At 36.1% G+C, this 20,066-nt stretch overlaps 1 protein-coding gene, 1 long non-coding RNA gene and 3 other non-coding genes across 7 annotated transcripts in view; 3 read left to right on the top strand and 2 right to left on the bottom strand.

Moving 5' to 3' along the window:
* Positions 1-2,409: 2,409 nt before the first annotated feature.
* Positions 2,410-2,482, top strand: trnak-cuu. Its single transcript has one exon. It is a non-coding gene; the product is annotated as a tRNA-Lys (tRNA).
* A 1,083-nt stretch (positions 2,483-3,565) lies between these two features.
* Positions 3,566-8,305, bottom strand: LOC125264474. 2 transcript variants are annotated; one of them, XR_007184086.1, is made up of 3 exons: positions 7,698-8,305; positions 7,552-7,615; positions 3,566-6,136 (listed from the first exon to the last, which is right to left on the bottom strand). It is a non-coding gene; the product is annotated as an uncharacterized LOC125264474 (long non-coding RNA). The 2 variants fall into 2 exon arrangements; XR_007184085.1 differs by lacking the exons at positions 7,552-7,615; positions 7,698-8,305 and adding exons at positions 6,244-6,347; positions 6,524-6,584.
* On the bottom strand, positions 5,421-5,494 carry trnan-guu. Its single transcript has one exon. It is a non-coding gene; the product is annotated as a tRNA-Asn (tRNA).
* Positions 7,890-7,962, top strand: trnak-cuu. Its single transcript has one exon. It is a non-coding gene; the product is annotated as a tRNA-Lys (tRNA).
* Positions 8,306-17,623: 9,318 nt separating the features above from the next.
* The window catches only part of helz2c (helicase with zinc finger 2c), a 28,161-nt gene continuing 25,718 nt past the window's right edge, over positions 17,624-20,066 (top strand). For both annotated transcript variants that reach the window (XM_048183814.1, XM_048183813.1), the window contains exon 1: positions 17,624-17,985. The gene's annotated coding sequence lies outside the window, so the exon portion shown is untranslated. The remainder of the gene's footprint in view (positions 17,986-20,066) is intronic.

The following is a 20,066-nucleotide window of genomic DNA, read 5'->3' as shown; positions in this document are numbered from 1 at the left end:
TCCACCTTGAAATCCTACCCCCTGTTGGGATCAGGATAATCCTGTTTTTTTGGATCAAAGTTATCCTGACAAGTTTTGAACAACACAAACTGAAGGTTTGATCCAGATTAAAACTAGGATTGGATTTTGTGATCTAATCTGATTTCAGAATCCTTTTTATCCAATCCAGTGGCCGAAATCCGATCAGATTACTTTTGAACAACTGGCCCCTAGTGTATAAAAAGGGTCACATATATTTTCCATAAAATTAGTTTATAGTGCTGACCACATCATTTAAACTCTAAAAAGAGTTTGCAAATTGTTTCTACAGTTTCATAAAGTGAAATCATTCAAATGTAGAGGTGTATTTAAATATAGTTACTAAAGAGAGACCTGATCACATGCTAGCTATGGCATGATTGTGTTTCGGATTGTGTTGACTCCTCACAGACAAGGACACTGTCTCACTGTCTTTGTTACATCCAAAAAATCCCCTGAAAAACACAAATAAAAGGCATTTAGATGGTTAGTGCTTTATAATATATCCTCAAAAACCAAAGTCATTCTCCTTTTGGCTTTCCCTGTCCTTTCACATGCTTCTTGTAGCAAAATTGAGAATCTTTCCAAAGGGATCAACCTTCATGTTTTCCATGATATTACATTGCATTTGTCTGCTTGGCAACATCTTCTATTATTTCATATTTAGAGGATGGTGTTGTCCAAAAATGTGTTGTGTCCCACTGTAGAGTGTCTGAAATAGATGAGGGTTTGAAACAGTTTTAGTAGTTTGAGTATCTTCACAGTTTTATGCTTTTAAAAATGAATCTATTAAACCTGAAGTTTTCAAACTGGAAGGCACAGAAGGACTTGTATATGTTAATATTCATATGGACATTAAAATTATTTATACTTACATTTTGTCACCATGATAAATGCCTGAATCCATTTGGGTAAATCAGTAATTTATGTTTCTAAGGCTATCTGTGATAAACGGAGAGTCACCAATGCCACTCACACATTATTAAAACAACACTAGCTATTGAAACTGAAAGAAAAACGTTCAGTCTTTCTCTAAAACAATACTTGACCAGCTGTTTGGAAATCACCTTACTTTTAATCATCTCAGGTTTTACTTTCACAGCACACTATTGTCATGTGACTCACTGATGACTATTTACAGCGTCCTCACTGTACAACAACACTGCTGGTATTTATGAACAACAGCAGAACTGATATCTTTCTGACATTTTTTAAATGTTTTTTTTAAGTACATTATGATAAATAGGCCCACGTTGTTTTGTTACATGCATGCAGCATTTCAGCCATAAATAAACTATAAATATTAGCTAGATTATGTTCATACCTGTCTAGCGATGTGTTTATGCTGAAGTAAGATTAAATAATGGTTTGTGAGTTGGCTCTATTGGTGCGTTCAAGTCTTCCTGGGAAGTTCGTATGTACGAGGTGGGAAGTCGTGTGTACAACAGTAGGTGCGTTCAAGTCACTTTCGTCGGAGTAAGATGGCGGTGTGCCTTCTCTAAATTAATTACACAAAATAACAACACTTCTGCTTCTAGAAAATGTAGAGCAAAGAATGTGCATTAGTTGTATGTTGCTTTTTTATGTTGTTAATTAATTTATGAAGCCATTGTAAAATTTATTGTTACATATTACATTTTTATATTGTGATGCTATCGTATTTTTGCTTGGAATCAGCTTACTTCGTTGTAAATAGAAAAGCCTGACAATGTCACGGCTAAATACCTGCAAGTATTGTGGTATTTCGCTATGTTTCTGACTGACACGCCCCCAACTCGTATAGATCGGAGTTTTAAAAAAATTACGAGCTTCCCACTGGTATTTACGACATTGTGGTGGCGTTCATGTCGGTTCTGCTCGTAAATACGATCTTTCCGACATGACTTGAACGCACCATATGTTTCGTGCTTTCCCGCATGCGCGCAACGAACATCCGCCGCTCGAAGTGCAATATCGTACAAGTGGACTAAAAGACATCCAAACTCACATCTTTATAACTTTAGGACATGTTTTTCTTTTTTAGGACACATTTATTTTTATAAAACCTATTTAATCTCGTACGTCACTGGAGAATCATGGTTAGCCTGTTTTAGGAGGCCTGATCATACTTCCCCAGGATATTTTAAAGCCCTCAAAACGACTTTTCATTCATGTATTTTTAGACTAACAGGTGTAAAATCTATGGAAATAATGTTATTTTTGGTCAAGGTTGGCTAAGAGTATATATTTCTCATAGTTTATGTTAGGCACTGTTCTATCTACGAGTTACAAATAAAATCCCAAATAAATAAATTAAAGTATACTGTTCCCAATCAACAAGGAAGTACGTAAATGTCAATATCATTGTTTAAAAAAAAAAAAAAACGGAACTTGAAAAAACACAGAGCACAAGCCCGGCTAGCTCAGTCGGTAGAGCATGAGACTCTTAATCTCAGGGTCGTGGGTTCGAGCCCCACGTTGGGCGCATAGTTTTGCACTTGTTTCTTGTGCACAAAATATTTTGAATGTTTAAAATGTATGACTTTATTATTGAACCACAAAACGCCTTGTTCTTTGTGCACGTGAATTAGGCTTCATGCATGTGTGCATCGTCTTTTGCGTGAATTATTATTAAGACTAATCTCGCTCCCTACACTCATTGTATTTTGTCGCTTGAGCGTGTATGTAAAACGAAAGCAAATCATCCAACCGCTGAGCTCGCTTTCCATTGTGAGATTGGACAAGAGCCAATCGCTGAGTAATGTGAAAATCATTTATGTGATTTTTAATGATAAAACATAATTCATAGCAAAAAATAACAAACCCTAATTTCTGGTAACAGTGGGATTTGACCTGGGAACCTCGTGATCAACTTTACTCCCATATAAATGTATAGGAAAATATAATAAAACATATAATTTATAAATGTAGACTTTCAAAAACATTGGTGTTGGAGGATAAAGTCAATAAAAAAAAAACTATTCTCTTTTCCCATCTTGGCCTCTTCCCTTATTTCTCTGTTTTTCCCTCTTTTTTATGCTTTTAAAAATTAATCTATTAAAACTGAAGTTTTCAAACTGGAAGGCGTGAAAACCCCTGGTTGTTCAGCCTTGTATGTTGTCTATTGTTATAAATCTCATCTTTGAGCGAATGGCGTTCTCTAGCTTCATCTTTGTGAGGATTCTTTGGCCAATCACCACGCGTCGTATCTTGATCAGCCAGTTGCTGTGAGGCGGCGGAATAAGCCAGCTGTTGAGCATCAATAGTGTCATACTTATTTTATATTAAAAATATAGTCACTTAAATTGTCAGACATGGTATTAATTTAGTTATTCAAACGTTAGACAACATAAAAAAATAAAGATGTACCTCAGTGTTCCTCCTCAGCTAAATTCAATTCGACCATCAGTTTTCACACTTTCGTGTGAAAAAAGCATCAAAATTTAAATATTTATTGTGCACTTTAGTTAGATTCATTGAATAAAATGTGAGTTTTAGTGTGCTGAAATCATTGATCTTGCGCTGCATTGACTGACAGCTGCTGTGATTACAAAGAGAGCCGTGCTCGCTTTCTGTGTCATTCATTCACAAGAAAAGTTAATTGTTTTTCATGAGATTTTGTGAGTACTTCATACTTCACATTGACATAAACATTTTAAATGTTATTTTATAATGTTTAATATTGATTAAAAAGCAAAACTAAGGGGAAAACTATTACAGGAAATGGCTTATATTCACAAATAAATGCTACTTTGCCGCCACCTGCTGGTTATAGTGGTAATTAATGTCTTTTTTATTATAAGTGTTTTCTATCAAATGTTGGATTGCCTGCATTTTGTATAGTTCGATTTTAAAAAAGGGGACAATCTCAGAAGGATAAACAAAAAATAATTGTGGTCATCACATCACACCCAAAATAACATTTGAAGTGCTGGGGGGAAAAAAATGCATGTGTGTGTCTAATTACAGACAAGGCATTTTTAAACGGTCCTATTAGCTTCATCTTTATTGCAATCAATAAAACTAGTTTATTTGCAAATTAGGTAAATGTGAAAACTGCATTAAAATATGAATACAACATTAAAAAGTCAACCATTGATGGTTTTGTGTCGTTGTACAGTGACTACAGAATGAACAGCTAACAGTTCACCGGAAATGACCGAACTGTCTTAACGACAACCAGGAAGTAACTGTGCAACAATTAACAACAATAGAAGTAACAACAATAGACTAATACATATTTAATTTTTTCTTGTATTTTAACCTTCAGCACTTCTCATTGTATTATGATTTATGATGAACTACATCAACAACAGATTCATATATTTCTAACTTCATGTTAGTTATGTTCTTAACTTCAAATAAATGGACATATATATGGATATCATTAAAAAAATTCAAGTTGGCCTACATAAAAGTCGTACATTATTCTTTCATAAGAGCCATTTTGCTTTTTAATTATGGGAAATGTGACCCTAATAAACATAATTATCGTATAAACCTGCTTGTTCATATGTTCTTAAATATAAAAATGAAAGAAAGTATTAAATAAATTAATTGATTTACAGTGAATATGTTTTTTGTAACGTATTTTGAAGTTATAAAATTAATTAATTAAAGCAACCTAATGTGATTTACTTCATTTGTCACTTCAGTAGTCTGAATTTGGATTTGATGAGTATCTGCAACTCAAACAACACTGCCTGACTGATGCTCACAAAGACTGATGCAGCAGAATAACAACAAAATAATAAAAACTGTTAAATGGAAATATTTAAAAGTCTTCTTGAGCCAATATAAGATTTGATGCTCTGTAATTATCACCCAGAAACATTACTTTTTTGTGAAGTGGGCTTACCATTGTTTTGTTCCTAATAAGCCCACTCAGCTAAGAGCTCATTTACATTTATTCATTAGAAGGTGCTTTTATCCAAAGTGACTTACAAATGAGGATTACAAATTCACTGAACCTCCTATAAAATTGCATTTACTGACATTATTGTACTCAGAATACATCCATTTACATCCACAGTTTAGAATTAGTTAGGAACAAGAATCAAAACGAAGTGCTTATTTAAAAAATTGTGAATCATTTATATTAATTATTATTTTATATATTTGGAGCATGTTCTTTATAAACCTTAAGACTTTTAATGTTAAAAAGTCAAGTGAAAACTAAAACAATTTAAGTTTGCTAGTTTATGACAAAACAAATGTTTAAATGATAGTCATGTTAATAGAATAGTCTCAATATCTATTAGAAAACACAGAAAACGTAAATTTGGGTGGGTTCCCCTATACACAAATGCAATTCCCCTACAACTTCAAATGAGTTGAAGAAAAGAAAACATGTGAAAGGACAGGGGTATTTATTATCTAGTTAACAAAAGCACAGGTTTAATCACAACTTCAAAAGTTACTTTCGTCCCTGGGTGGGCTCGAACCACCAACCTTTCGGTTAACAGCCGAACGCGCTAACCGATTGCGCCACAGAGACGGGGATACCACCACTCTCAAAACCGAAGCAGTTCATGTGAAGGTAAGCAGAACAAAGGACAATTGATAATAGAAAGTGTTAGTACAACAGATGTGACCATAGCCCTATTATGATTATTATCAAAAAAAGGCTTCATTAAATTTATTTAGCATGTTTTCATGTTCTACCACTTATGATGGCTGTGTATAATGACCACTAGATGGCAGTACAGACTAATGCATACAATGGAACAAATGATAGGGAAGTTCCTAATGTGTGATAACACACATTTTGGTTTAAGCTTTTTGCAAATGCTTGTCTTTAATCAAAATTAAAGTGGAATTTTTATTTTACAATGTATTATTGTTATTCTCCCCATAATTTTAAATGTACTTGATTTAACTTAAATTAATACATTTAACTACTAGAACATACATGGACCTTCTATGACCTGAACATTTATTGATCGTTTCTGTGAGAATGGCCCCTATAGATTATGATTTCATGTGTGTGTCTGCGTGTCTATAGGCTACACATACCTCCTGAAAAGGTCAAACCGTTTCCTCTGACGGGGAACAGCAGTGTGTTGCCAGCATCATCAGGACAATTCTCTGTGGACGCAAACAGCTGCAGCTGGGAAACGCTGCCTTATTGGGACATTTTCTGAAAACAACCACAATGAACATTTTCCTCTTCTACTTTCAACATCCAACACTTGCAACTTCCGAGTTAAATTATTTTATAATTAGTATGTCATGTTTTATCAGTACCTGCAAAACATACAACAACAAGACATTTGCTGTAATTGATGTGTATTTGCATTTGATTTTGTTCAAAACCCAAACAAATGGGACTGAGGTGTCTTGGAAACTGGCTGAAACACACAAGGCTTAAGATAAATACACTGCAAAACATTTGTTGCTCACATTTTGGACTTCTAATTTTGGATCTCAATCTTCAAAATTTCAACCCAATAAAGGCCTGGTTTCACAGACAATGCTTAAAGGGATAGTTCACCCAAAAATGAAAATTTGATGTTTATCTGCTTACCCCCAGCGCATCCAAGATGTAGGTGACTTTGTTTCTTCAGTAGAACACAAATGATGATTTTTAACTCCACACAAACCAATCGTTTCGTGTCTTAGGACAACAATGTGACGTCACGATCCACAGGGTTTAATTTGGATTTGTCTGTGCATGTTTTTTTTTTACTCTTATAGATGGAGTTCCCATTGACATGCATTATACTACTGACAGACGGCAACGGTTGGAGTTAAAAATCATCATTTGTGTTCTACTGAAGAAACAAAGTCACCTACATCTTGGATGCCATGGGGGTAAGCAGATAAATGTCAAATTTTCATTTCTGGGTGAACTATCCCTTTAAGCTAGTCCTAGACTAAAATGCATGTTTGAGTTGTTTTAACTGAAAGTAACTTGTACTGACATATCTTAAAATAGGCCAGTGCTATTGTTCTGCCTCAAGATGCACACCAGTAATGTTTTATACTAGGGTAAATTAATAAAAGTTACTTAAATATCCTAATTGAACTAAGGCCTAATCCTGGTTTAGGCTAAGCCCTATCTGTGAAACCGGAAATATGTGTGTTATAAAAATAACCAATTACTAAGAAATATCTTGATTTTTAGTTGCTATAGCTTTTTTTAATGCTTGTTTTGTCTTATTTTAAACAATTTAAGTCAGCCTATAAGGACCCCTTGGAAGTTTGTTGAGACTCCCTGGTTGAGAACCAATGTTAACTCTTTTTTAAACTACTCATATTTCTTATAATTATTTCAGAGAAGGGCGGGTGGGCCAAAACCCTATAGGGATAACAACCCAGCAACTCCCGTGTGACCTAAAAAATCAAGTCATCATATGCAAGCTGGACGACTATCAAAAACTAAATCTGGATATAATCACGTTAGTTTTTCATTCCATTTATATGTCGCTACTTCAGCCATATAACGTTAGTAAAGTTAGTTCTCAACAGTGTGACCTAACATGAGTAAGTTACATTTAAAAATGTGTAAATGCTTTCCTGTTATTAACTTAGTTAAGAAAAATAACTTTTTACCTTGCAGTGGAAATTCGGCTGGCTCGTAAATGGCTTCTCATGAACTGCGAATCCAGATTCTGAGCTGCAAATGTAATAGTGTCAGTCAGTTACTGCGCAGAGAGCGAAATGGGAGTGAATGTCAATGTCTCACATACGCAGGTTACCCGATAGTAATACTATCCACTGACTTATGTAGCATAAGGAACTCACTGGATAAATTTTTTCTGAATATATATATTTTTTAACGTGATAAACTACCGTCACGCAGTTTTGAGCCTTTAACCCTTTGCGGTAATAACAGAAAACATCGAAGGATCTGGTAGTGAAAAGAGTTCTGTTCGCTCCGTGCTCAGCCAGCCCGGCTAGCTCAGTCGGTAGAGCATGAGACTCTTAATCTCAGGGTCGTGGGTTCGAGCCCCACGTTGGGCGTTACGTTTTAATTCACAGACATTTTGGCCTTCTAGTGGTTAAAAACAAAACCGGATGCATTTTGCGAAAGAACAATTTGTTGTTGTTAGGTGTGTAAGATTCCAGGTTTTTTGGAGTCGACTCCGACTCCTGACTCCCACTGTAGGAGTCGACGGAATTGACTCATTGACTCCATTTCCTTTACATAAAAACAGGGTCAAAAACGGCAGTCCTTGCACACATAATTAATTTATTTTTCCCCGTATCAGTGTTTCTACCTAATTGCCGATACCAAATTTTACAGAGAGAAAAGTCACGAAAAACATCTGTGGTCGAATATTATGTCAGAATTAAATAAACGAGAAAGAAGGGATTCTTTTATGAATTCATCTCATTATAATGGTCGGGTGATGGCGCTAAACGCACATGATCAAAAATGCTTGGACAGGTTAGTTAAAGATACTAGAATTAGTACATTACAAAAATACATAGAATAGCCTAATGTAATTGATGTGTTTATTGTTGATGTTCGTTTTTTTATTATTATTATTTATGGTTGCTTTAATGATTATGAACCCATGGAAAATCAAATCTATATTCATTGCATTAATATAAGCTACCATCAATACTAAAGCTGGCACGGAGGTATGTATGTATAATTACAAACTAAAGTCACTATGACTGTTATCTATTTCTAAAGCAAGCTACATGTAAGATAAATGTATGTGACAAAGTTTCTGCGACAGCTCTCTGACGTGATTTGTCAGTGTCCGAATTCCTTGCTTCCAGTGCACTCAACTGCCATGCACTATGTAGGATATATATATGTCGCCTATGTATAACAAAAAGAACCTTCACAATACATAATGGTTTACAATCAGCTCTAGTTACATATGGCAATTTATCTGTTCAATAAAATAGGCTACCTTACTCACCTGTTTTGAAGCCTAATAAAAATGCTGTCTCCACGCCGCTTTTACAACATTTTAAATCCCAGTTCTGGCAATCTCCGAAAAGCCAAACCAATGTTAATTCTCGTTTTATTTCGAGCTCTGTCGCGTTCTTATTTTGCCAGCACTGGGGAACAACACCACTTCCGTTGCCAAAATGCACGCGCGACTATTTGATCACGTGGGCTGTAAAATGGTTACAAGCTAGGCTTGTTCGACTTGATGCAGCGCCGCAAAGACCGATCGGCGGCTGACTTGAAGCAGTGCATGCAGGTAAGAAATGTTGTCCGACTTGAGACAGCGCTGATGTCATGTGACTGTGACGTATGGCTTTAAAGTACCGCGAGAGCGATTCGAGATCATCCGCCTGAGTTAGCCAGCGCAGGTTTCTCAAGAGGATGTCGGAAAAAATGGCGGATTCTGCGTTATGATTTGTTAGATCGCTTGTCAATCAAACTCCCGCGAAGGGTCAATTGCTCTATTACAGGTCACTACAGTGCGCATAAAACCACATTTAAGATTATATTTGAATCTGTTCATTAAAAAACAGATTTACTGGACATACACAGCAGTGATACCAGTCACTAAATGTAAATGTAATTTAATTGTTGAAATCTGGAAGCCATAGTAAGAATAATTTTTTATTTATTAAAATCTTTATATTTTGATTAGCTTCATTCATTAAAACATCATTATTAGGCATACACAGCAGCAGTCATAAACAGAGGTGTAAAGTACTTGAGTAATTTTACTTGATTACTGTACTTAAGTATTATTTTTGGGTATTTTTACTTTACTTGAGTACATTTAAAAGTCAATACTTTTACTTTTACTTGATTACATTTTTTGAGAAAAAAGAGTACTTTTTACTCCTTACAATTTTATTTACAGTCAAAAAGTACTTATTTTTTGGAGATCACTTCATTCAATTTTCTTTTGCTATTACCAAACCAATTGGATTGTGCTGATGACCAGTTTAATTTAAAGGTTATTTATTCAATGAGATTCATTTTCACATTCCATGAAATTGGTCAGTCATGTTCATTGGTCCTTTGGAAGTGACGTCATGTCACATCAATTACCACAATGCACAGCACCTTGACCTCAAAGAATATACACTAACAAGAAGCAACACTCAACAGAATGTTCCATTGCAACACCTGCGCCAGCAGCGGCCTTGCATTTCCGCCATTTTGGGGTGAAGGCGACTTGGCAGTCCACTAGTTTCTATGGCAATATCAGCTGCTTTGTTAAAAAAAAAAAAACTTTTTCACAAAACCTTTTTACTCTCAGTCAGTTTGGGTTAAAACTCTTTAAAAGATCTAGTATTAGTATTAGACTTATAAACACTGAATTAATACCGACATATGAAATTAAATTATGACATGCATCAGAACAATTGAGAATGTTGGACAATAAATATATGAATATAACAGCTTGATTTTGCAGTGTTGTCTAATGTCCATTGAAGCAAAAGTGTCCAAAAGTGGGAATTATGCGATAATGGACACAGCAGATCATAAGATCATTATGTTTGTAGCGTGATCCATTAAAACATACAATATAGCTTATTTCAATTCAGATCTAGATATTATTATTATTACTCCACTATGTCTGAAATATATTGTTCACTGCAAACATGATGATCTTAATTAATTATTAATTTACTATTAATAAATGTGTAAAGTTTCATAAAATGGAAATGCTCAATAAAGTAGGCTAACTACGTTACCTCAGATGGATGAATGGTTGGATTCCACAACTGGTAAAATAAAACGTATATAAGACAATACAACATTTACTGTAGGAGCCATACAATTTACTGGTGACTTAATTTAAAAAAACTGTTCTACTGTGCTTCTGATTTGGCAGTGAAATTCACCGATTTTGGGTGCGTAAGATGTGAAGGATTCAATGGTCCAGTTAATATTTTCACCCCATAATGGCGGCCGCGCTACCAGAGCGCCATCTAGTGACTGTTGCCTAAAAAGTATCAGAGTGTTGCCTCTTGGGTTCTATACTCTTTGTTGACCTGGAAATTACAGTGGGTACGGAAAGTATTAAGACCCCCTTAAATTTTTCACTCTTTGTTATATTGCAGCCATTTGCTAAAATCATTTAAGTTAATTTTTTTCCTCATTAATGTACACACAGCACCCCATATTGACAGAAAAACACAGAATTGTTGACATTTTTGCAGATTTATTAAAAAAGAAAAACTGAAATATCACATGGTCCTAAGTATTCAGACCCTTTGCTGTGACACTCATATATTTAACTCAGGTGCTGTCCATTTCTTCTGATCATCCTTGAGATGGTTCTACACCTTCATTTGAGTCCAGCTGTGTTTGATTATACTGATTGGACTTGATTAGGAAAGCCACACACCTGTCTATGTAAGACCTTACAGCTCACAGTGCATGTCAGAGCAAATGAGAATCATGAGGTCAAAGGAACTGCCTGAAGAGCTCAGAGACAAAATTGTGGCAAGGCACAGACCTGGCCAAGGTTACAAAAAAATGTCTGCTGCACTTAAGGTTGCTAAGAGCACAGTGGCCTCCATAATCCTTAAATGGAAGACGTTTGGGATGACCAGAACCCTTCCTAGAGCTGGCCATCCGGCCAAACTGAGCTATCGGGCCTTGGTGAGAGATGTAAAGAAGAACCCAAAGATCACTGTTGCTGAGCTCCAGAGATGCAGTCGAAGGAGATGGGAGTTGTAGAAAGTCAACCATCACTGCAGCCCTCCACCAGTCGGGGCTTTATGGCAGAGTGGCCCTACGGAAGCCTCTCCTCAGTGCAAGACACATGAAAGCCTGCATGGAGTTTGCTAAAAAACACCTGAAGAACTCCAAGATGGTGAGAAATAAGATTCTCTGCTCTGATGAGACCAAGATAGAACTTTTTGGCCGTAATTCTAAGCGGTATGTGTGGAGAAAACCAGGCACTGCTCATCACCTGTCCAATACAGTCTCAACAGTGAAGCATGGTGGTGGCAGCATCATGCTGTGGGGGTGTTTTTCAGCTGCAGGGACAGGACGACTGGTTGCAATCGAGGGAAAGATGAATGCGGCCAAGTACAGGGATATCCTGGACGAAAACCTTCTCCAGAGTGCTCAGGACCTCAGACTGGGCCGAAGGTTTACCTTCCAACAAGACAATGACCCTAAGCACACAGCTAAAATAACGAAGGAGTGGCTTCACAACAACTCCGTGACTGTTCTTGAATGGCCCAGCCAGAGCCCTGACTTAAACCCAATTGAGCATCTCTGGAGAGACCTAAAAATGGCTGTCCACCAACGTTTACCATCCAACCTGACAGAACTGGAGAGGATCTGCAAGCAGGAATGGCAGAGGATCCCCAAATCCAGGTGTGAAAAACTTGTTGCATCTTTCCCAAAAAGACTCATGGCTGTATTAGATCAAAAGGGTGCTTCTACTAAATACTGAGCAAGGGGTCTGAATACTTAGGACCATGTGATATTTCAGTTTTTCTTTTTTAATAAATCTGCAAAAATGTCAACAATTCTATGTTTTTCTGTCAATATGGGGTGCTGTGTGTACATTAATGAGGAAAAAAAAAATGAACTTAAATGATTTTAGCAAATGGCTGCAATATAACAAAGAGTGAAAAATTTAAGGGGGTCTGAGTACTTTCCGTACCCACTGTATAACAGTCAGTGGAAGAAAATGGAGGAAGTCAAAAATCAGCCACAGAATCAAGAGCACCCATGGCCAACAGTTCATCTGATGATGAAGATTTTTTCACTTCTTTGAAACAGACAACACATGAAGCCAGCAAAGAGTTGGATGGATATCTGGCCTGTGTTTCAGATACCAGTGTTTCAGGCACTGCAGGATTGATTTTTAGCCCCAAAAAAGCTAGGCTTGACACTCACAATTTTGAAAATCAGCTTCTGCTCAAGTTAAATCCGAGGTTTTGCAACTTTGAGTAGCATGTTGCATATTGGCATTAGGTAGTAGTCTTTAGTCTTTAGTTAGTTCTCTAGTTTGATAATTAAATACAATTAAACATAAACAGTTCTAAAGGAGGATAAAACTTTGTATGTGGTTCATTCACTTCATGTTTTTAGAGATTAAAAGCTTAAACAAGAATCTCTAGTTTTCGTTCTTGCTGTTACTTTTACTTTTTTAATACTCAAGTACAATTCTAATGTAGTACTTTTTTACTTTTACTCAAGTATGATTCTGGCCAGATACTTTTACTTTTAATTGAGTAAAATTTTCACTCAGTACTTGTACTTTCACTTGAGTAACATTTTTGAGTACTTTTTACACCTCTGGTCATAAATCATTACAATTCATGTCTAATCTATTTGTTGAAATGTAGCCATAGAGAGAACACTTTTTTTTTCATTTAACATATCATATAACCTTTGGGTTACCAGTCTGACTCTCTGACCATTAGGCCACAACTGTACCCACAGGAACAGTACTGCATCATTTACAGAAGCCACTCTGGTGAGGTGAAATAATCCCTTTCCTTTCTAACATGTGGTTCAATCTACACACAATCACACATTCCATTAACTTGCAGAAATTCGACATATCCACTGGAGCAGTGACCGACACCACATTCTCCTCAAAACATTAGATTCACCCGCGCTGAGGAGCTGTGACGATGCATGACCCGCGTAAAGATGATAATTCCGCATATAACTGCAATGTTATTCTTATTTTGGATTCTCTCTAGATTTTGACATTGTTGTTATCTAGTTTTTTAGGGCCTGATCACCGGTGGTGCGAGGACCCATTGTAATTGCTCAGTCAATTATTCTTCTTCTCCAAAATGATTTTTGAGGGCCTAAACATGTTTGAAAACTGATGAAACTTTTCACATGCATCAGAAGTGGTGAAAATTTATGTCTGATAAGGGTTTGAGAATTAGGTGTGGCAAAATGGCTCGATAGCACCACTTACAAAATTCCAATTAAACGCCCTTCGCTCTACGTTTCACGTACAAGTATGAAATCCGGTAGACACATGTAACAGCCCAATACCTACAAAAAAGCCCCTGAGTGCAAAATCTGAAAACCCAACAGGAAGTGAGATATTTTGAATTTTCTCTGCAAAATTTTTGCAGTTTTTGCCATTTCCAGATGTACTCCTCCTACAGTTTTAATCAGATCAACATCACATTTAGTCAGTCTAATCTAAAGGCCTTTTCAATGTTAAACTGCAAAAAATCTTGAGTTTTCGCTGAAGGGCGTGTCTGTGGCGGCATGACAAAGTACTTGTTTTTCATTCTTGTTCTGTTCTGAATTCCGTTAAATTTTAAGTTTTTTTTGTGGAGTGAGGGGAACTAAAATAGTGTTTAGCTATGTTTATCTGTGTGTTTATAATGTTTGTGAACATTTTGCTTTATATAGGCTACAGGTATTTTACATTATTTGGATGTAATAATAAATGTCATAATAAAATGCAACCTTTAAGTGACTTATCTTTATATATAGGCAATATGAAAAATAAAGACAATGATGTGACAAAAGAGAGTAGAGATTTGAAACATTTTTGATTTGAGCCCTCATGTTTTGCTTACAGAGCTATCTCTGTACTTACGAGTTCTGACACATCACTGCCCTTCTACTGACCTACTTATCTTGATAACGTTGGGTATGTAAAATCTATTAAATAGACTCCCATGAGCACAGAATCCTGACGAATGTTGATCTCGAGTGATGTAAAAATTGCATGAATTCTGATATGACTGTTCACACTGCGGATTTAGAACCACATATGGAAGTGGCACAAATCGGATTTGAAAAGATCAGATTCCATGTGGTTTATACAGTTCACTCTGTCATGGGGAAACAGATATGAGTCACATGCGGGCAAAAAACCCCCAACTATGTTGCTCTTACTGCGTCAGAATCATTTGGAATTCCAGAGATTACTCATTTTAAGCTCTCTTACTGTACAATTCACCGATTGACCAAGCATTGATTTTATGAACTGTGCAACTTTCTGCTGTTTTTCATTTTCATTTTTCATTTTTACACAAAATTAGATTTCCATTTCTCAGTATCTTAGCATTCTGGTAAGTTTTACTGGATTGACCACATTACTATCTGCTAACTTCATTAGGCCTAAAGTTACCTGAAAATCCTCCTTGCTTGTCTGTGCCGGCATCCTGTCGTTTTCACTATCAGTTCCTGATTCTTGTTTACAGTTTTTTTTTTCGTACAATTGACCCTTCGCAAAGACCCTCCCCACTTAGTTACTGTTGCTTTGTCCGACAAGCCATGGCACTGTCACGCCACACAGAGTGAAAAATACATCGCGGAGCCGAGGACACTGACAACACGTCGACAGACAAGACAAAGCGGTTTACTTAGGATAATAATTAAAGTCCCAGCTTTCAAACTGTGTAATTTTTTAAGAAATTCGAAAAACAATAAAAAACGCTTTGTGGCTCTATAATGTGTCGTGTCGTGCTGTAGCGCCTCAGCTCAAGAGGCTCGTGAACGGATCATCTCTTCTTACTAGTTTTAGCATTTTTAATTTATAATTTAATTTATAGCATCAAATAAACATTCAATTCAATTCACATTTATTTGTATAGCGCTTTTCACAATACATATCATTTCAAAGCAGCTTTACAGAGAATGCATGTCAACATTACAATTTAAAGAATGCAGTTAGGAAATAATGTAATAATTTGGGCAATTAATTTACAATCACTGTTAGCAGTTTAACTGAAGGTAGAAGCAATGAGCTCCTGGAAAAAATGAATTACATATTAACAATAATTAGGATATATTTGGGAATGTGCATGTTGATCCAGATGATTGCGTCTTCTGTAGTCCTCGCAGGAGTTGGCGCCGTCTCTTCAAAGGTGTTGGTCATCTGAGGTCTTCTTAAGAGGCTGGATCCAAACTGAAGCTGATGTACATGAATGAACATGAGAAGGAAAGTTGTTTCAAACGCGGAAAGACGTCAGGACACCATTTTTCAAGTTCAAGTCCACTGAGGTTAACCTTCTAACTCCTGACTGCAAAATGGCGGATTCTGCGTTATGATTGGTTAGATCGCTTGTCAATCAAACTCCCTGCAAAGGGTCTATTGGCAATTTTACTCCAATCACTTGCTCCTGTTCCCACTGCTAAATTCTTCCTTCATATCCTGATCACTTCCGGTACTACTGTCACTTTTGTTTATCAATGCTTCCGTCACACTGCAGTGTTCTCAAACCTTATCCATCAAAGTAGCTGGAGCAAATTTCCTCTATTTACAGATATGACAAGATATTTCTATTTTTTATTTTTTTTTATTTTTTTTCATACAAAGTATGATAATCTCAGGTAATGTTTATGTGCTTTATTTAATGTTGTAAGTGTGTAACTTGACTTTGAATATCATTTAGTGCTCCCAGCTTTATAGCCGTAAAAGCAATGGATAATTCACCTCAGATCTTGAAATTAAACAAATGGAAGAAAGAACGTTCAAACTGTAAACAAACAAATGTATTCTATGTATTTCAAAGATTAACTCAGCATGTATTTTTAATGTTTAAATGGTGTAATATTTGTGAATTTGATTATGTAGCCTACTTATTAATTTCCTTGAGAGTGCCGTGAAGTTTAAAGGGTTAGTTCACCCAAAACTGAAAATTCTGTCATTAAGTACTCACCCTCATATCATTCTACACCCGTAAGACCTTTGTTCATCTTCGGAACACAAATGAAGATATTTTTGATGAAATCTGATGGCTCCCTTTTTCAATGCCCATAAAGGTACTAAAAACATATTTACAACAGTTCACGTGACTACAGTGGTTTAACCTAAATATTATAAAGCCGAGAATACTTTTTCAACCTAAATCATCAAAGACAAAAAAAACCCAAAATAACGACTTTATTTAACAATATCTAGTGGAGGGCGATTTCAAAACACTTCTTAATGAAGCTTCGAAGCTTAACAAATCATTTGTTCAAATCAGTGGTTCAGAGTGGTTCAAACTGCCAGAGTCACGTGAACTATTGAAGTTTTAAAACACTTATTAACGAAGCCTCGTTTACTGAAATCATGGGATTTTGGCGCTCTGAACCACTGATTCGAAACAAATGATTCGTAAAGCTTCAAAGCTTCATGAAGCAGTGTTTTGAAATCACTGAGCCATCGGATTTTATCAAAAATATCTTAATTTGTGTTCCGAAGATGAACGAAGGTCTTACAGGTGTGGGACGACATGAGGGTGAGTAATTAATGAAAGAATTTTCATTTCTGGGTGAACTAACCCTTTAATCTCTGGTGTGTTCTGATTGGCTGTGGTTTTTGATTGATTGACTGTTTTACAAACGAAACAATCTTTGTAGGATGAACAAAAAGGTTTTTGGTAATCATATTATTTGAGCTTTGAACTAAGTGCTGGAAAAAGTTGTGTGAAGAATGTGGGACTGTCACGTCGAGGGAGTAAGATTGGATGGCGTCATCCGAGTCTTTTGGTGAAATGACACCACTGATTCATAGTTAGTACTTTTGTAAAAACCTTTTAGTAAAAACACCCATATTCAGGTCTTAGTTCACGTGTCTTTTTTATGTGAAATCTTTAATGATTTTTATAAAGTTAATGTAAGAATAACTTTAATATTGTTTGTCAGTTATTATATTTCAAGATAAACATTTACCTGACTTAGGTTACAACTCCCCATATAGCAAAATATAATACTTGGGCCAGTTTCGGTTAGATTCTCGCCTGCTGGAGACTTACCACTCGGCCCAGGTTTACATGATATTCATACATTTTAGAAAGTATGATAGTTTTTTTGTTTTTTTGTACATCTCTCAATCTCGGATGATGACGTTTGAACTCGCACACAACTGACAGGAGTGGCAATGACACATTCAAAACAGCTGTTGATATGACAACGCGGACCCACCTTCCCTTTAGCTGTTGACCGGGAGAGCAGGTGTCAAGCACAAGGCAGAGCGAAATGCACCTGCGCTCATTTTCTGTACTGTCATCGATCACATAAACACAGTGTCATTCTCCCTAAGGATACACTGTCAGTTTTTAATTAATACAAAGACTCTAAGCGGCGCGTCACCACCGGCTTCCTCTCGGTTCGAAAAAGTAAGTTTATTAAGATTTATTTAAGTGTCTCACAACGTTGGAGGATGTGCATAAACCAAAGCTAATACAGTTTTTCTTAGCTTTGGCCAAATGTTGTTATTATTGACTGGCCTTTTCCTCCTCCTTTTTCCCCCGCTTTTTTGGGGGGAAAATGTCGGGGCGCAGTGTGTTGAGATTCGTGTCTGCGCCCTTTGTGTAGTTATATACTACAGTCATCTATCATAAAGGGCGAACACAGACAACGAGATTGATATTCATGAGCCCAGCCAGCTAAAAGCCTCTTTCTCAACAAAAGAACGACCGGTCCGGAAGCCTAGCAGTGAAGTAGACACGACAGTTTGCAATCAAGACGTGAGCAAGAAAAGTAAAACACTTATCTTTTGACTAGCCTATTATATGTTAATGCTGTAAAAAGATTATTTTTTGTTGTTGTTGATTTTGGCAATGTGTTTATGTCTAATGTTGAACCTCTGATTATTCTTATCAGAATGACTAATGTGTCATGTACATTACAACCATTACATTTTATGATAGCCTAATTCTTGTTATTGGACACACTTTTTAGTTCTAATTTTTATTATAAAATATTGATTTGTCACATATTCTTGTCACAAAAATTCTTTAAAACTGTCATATTGTGAAGAGAGGCAGGTGATTTAGTATGTGTCCCACCCCCTTCAGAAAATTCCTATGCCTCTGCTTTATTACACACAATACAAACCTTTGATGTTGATGGACACCTGGTATTGAAGCACATAGGCTATGTCATGTCAATTCAAGTACAGGAGTTGCTACGTAACGTAACGTTTTCAAGGGAAATTCTATACCAGATCAAGTGACATTTCTTTAAGTGATTCAGCCTAATGTTATGTATTATGATGATAATGGGGTTTTAAAACTAGAGGGCTGGTTGCATAATCTGCTAAACTAGTCTTACAAGTTTTTTTTTTTTTTTTTGACTGTTCAACTTTTTTTAAGTCAGTTATGAAAAAAACAGATTGGTCTAATATGAAACCGAAAATCGGTAAGACTGACTGTTGCTTGACTTATGCTGCCTTCATGTGTTTTTGGAAATTTGATAATTCCCATTTCTGAAGTCGTGAGTACGAGCATATAGCATTCAACTTTTGAAATGCATTCATGTGCAATTGTTACCTAGGAAACTCTGAAAGCACGTGATGGCAGCATAACTGCTAGTGGGTCTATAGATTTTAAAGGGATAGTTCACACACAAAAAAAAATAAAATAAAATAAATTTGCTGTTAAAGAGATAGTTCACGCAAAAATAAAAAATTGCTGTCAATTTACTCACCCTCAGGCCATCCAAGATGTAGGTGACTTTTTTCTTCAGTAGAACGGTAGATTTTTAGCTGAAACCGTGGTCCTCTGTGATTCACGTAATGGAAGTCAATGGGTGCCGTCACTTTGGAATTAAAGGGTTAGTTCACTCAAAAATTAAATTTCTGTCAATAATTACTTAATTACATGTCGTTCCAAACCTATAAGACCTTTGTTCATCTTCGGAACACAAATTAGGATATTTTTAATGAAATCCGAGATCTTCTGACCTCCTGTTAAAGGATTAGTTCACTTTCAAATGAAAATTTCCTGATAATTTACGCACCCCCATGTCATCCAAGATGTTCATGTCTTTCTTTCTTCAGTCGAAAAGAAATTAAGGATTTTTCTCCATATAGTGGACTTCAATGGAGCCCAAATGGTTGAAGGTCAAAATTACAGTTTACAGCAATCCCAGATGAGGAATAAGGGTCTTATCTAGAGACACCATCACTCATTTTCTAAACAAAATTTAAATTTTATACATTTTAACCATAAATGCTCATCTTGAACTAGCTCTCTTCTTCTGTAGAGAGAATTCCGGCAGTGTAGACACTAAGTGTATTACTGCCTTCCTGAGGTCAAAGTCTGAACTAAATTGTCATATACAATATGCTAGTGCAAGTATATAACAATTTATTTCAAACTTTGACCTGTAGAGGGCAGTAATACACTTAACAGTGTCTACACTGTCGGAATTCTAATAGAGAAGAAGAGAGCTAGTTCAAGATGACCATTTATGG

This window comes from Megalobrama amblycephala, linkage group LG3 (assembly GCF_018812025.1).
Source record: "Megalobrama amblycephala isolate DHTTF-2021 linkage group LG3, ASM1881202v1, whole genome shotgun sequence".
NCBI classification, from domain to species: domain Eukaryota; kingdom Metazoa; phylum Chordata; class Actinopteri; order Cypriniformes; family Xenocyprididae; genus Megalobrama; species Megalobrama amblycephala.
Note: the sequence above shows the minus strand (reverse complement) of the source record. Positions and strands in the feature narration are given on the sequence as shown.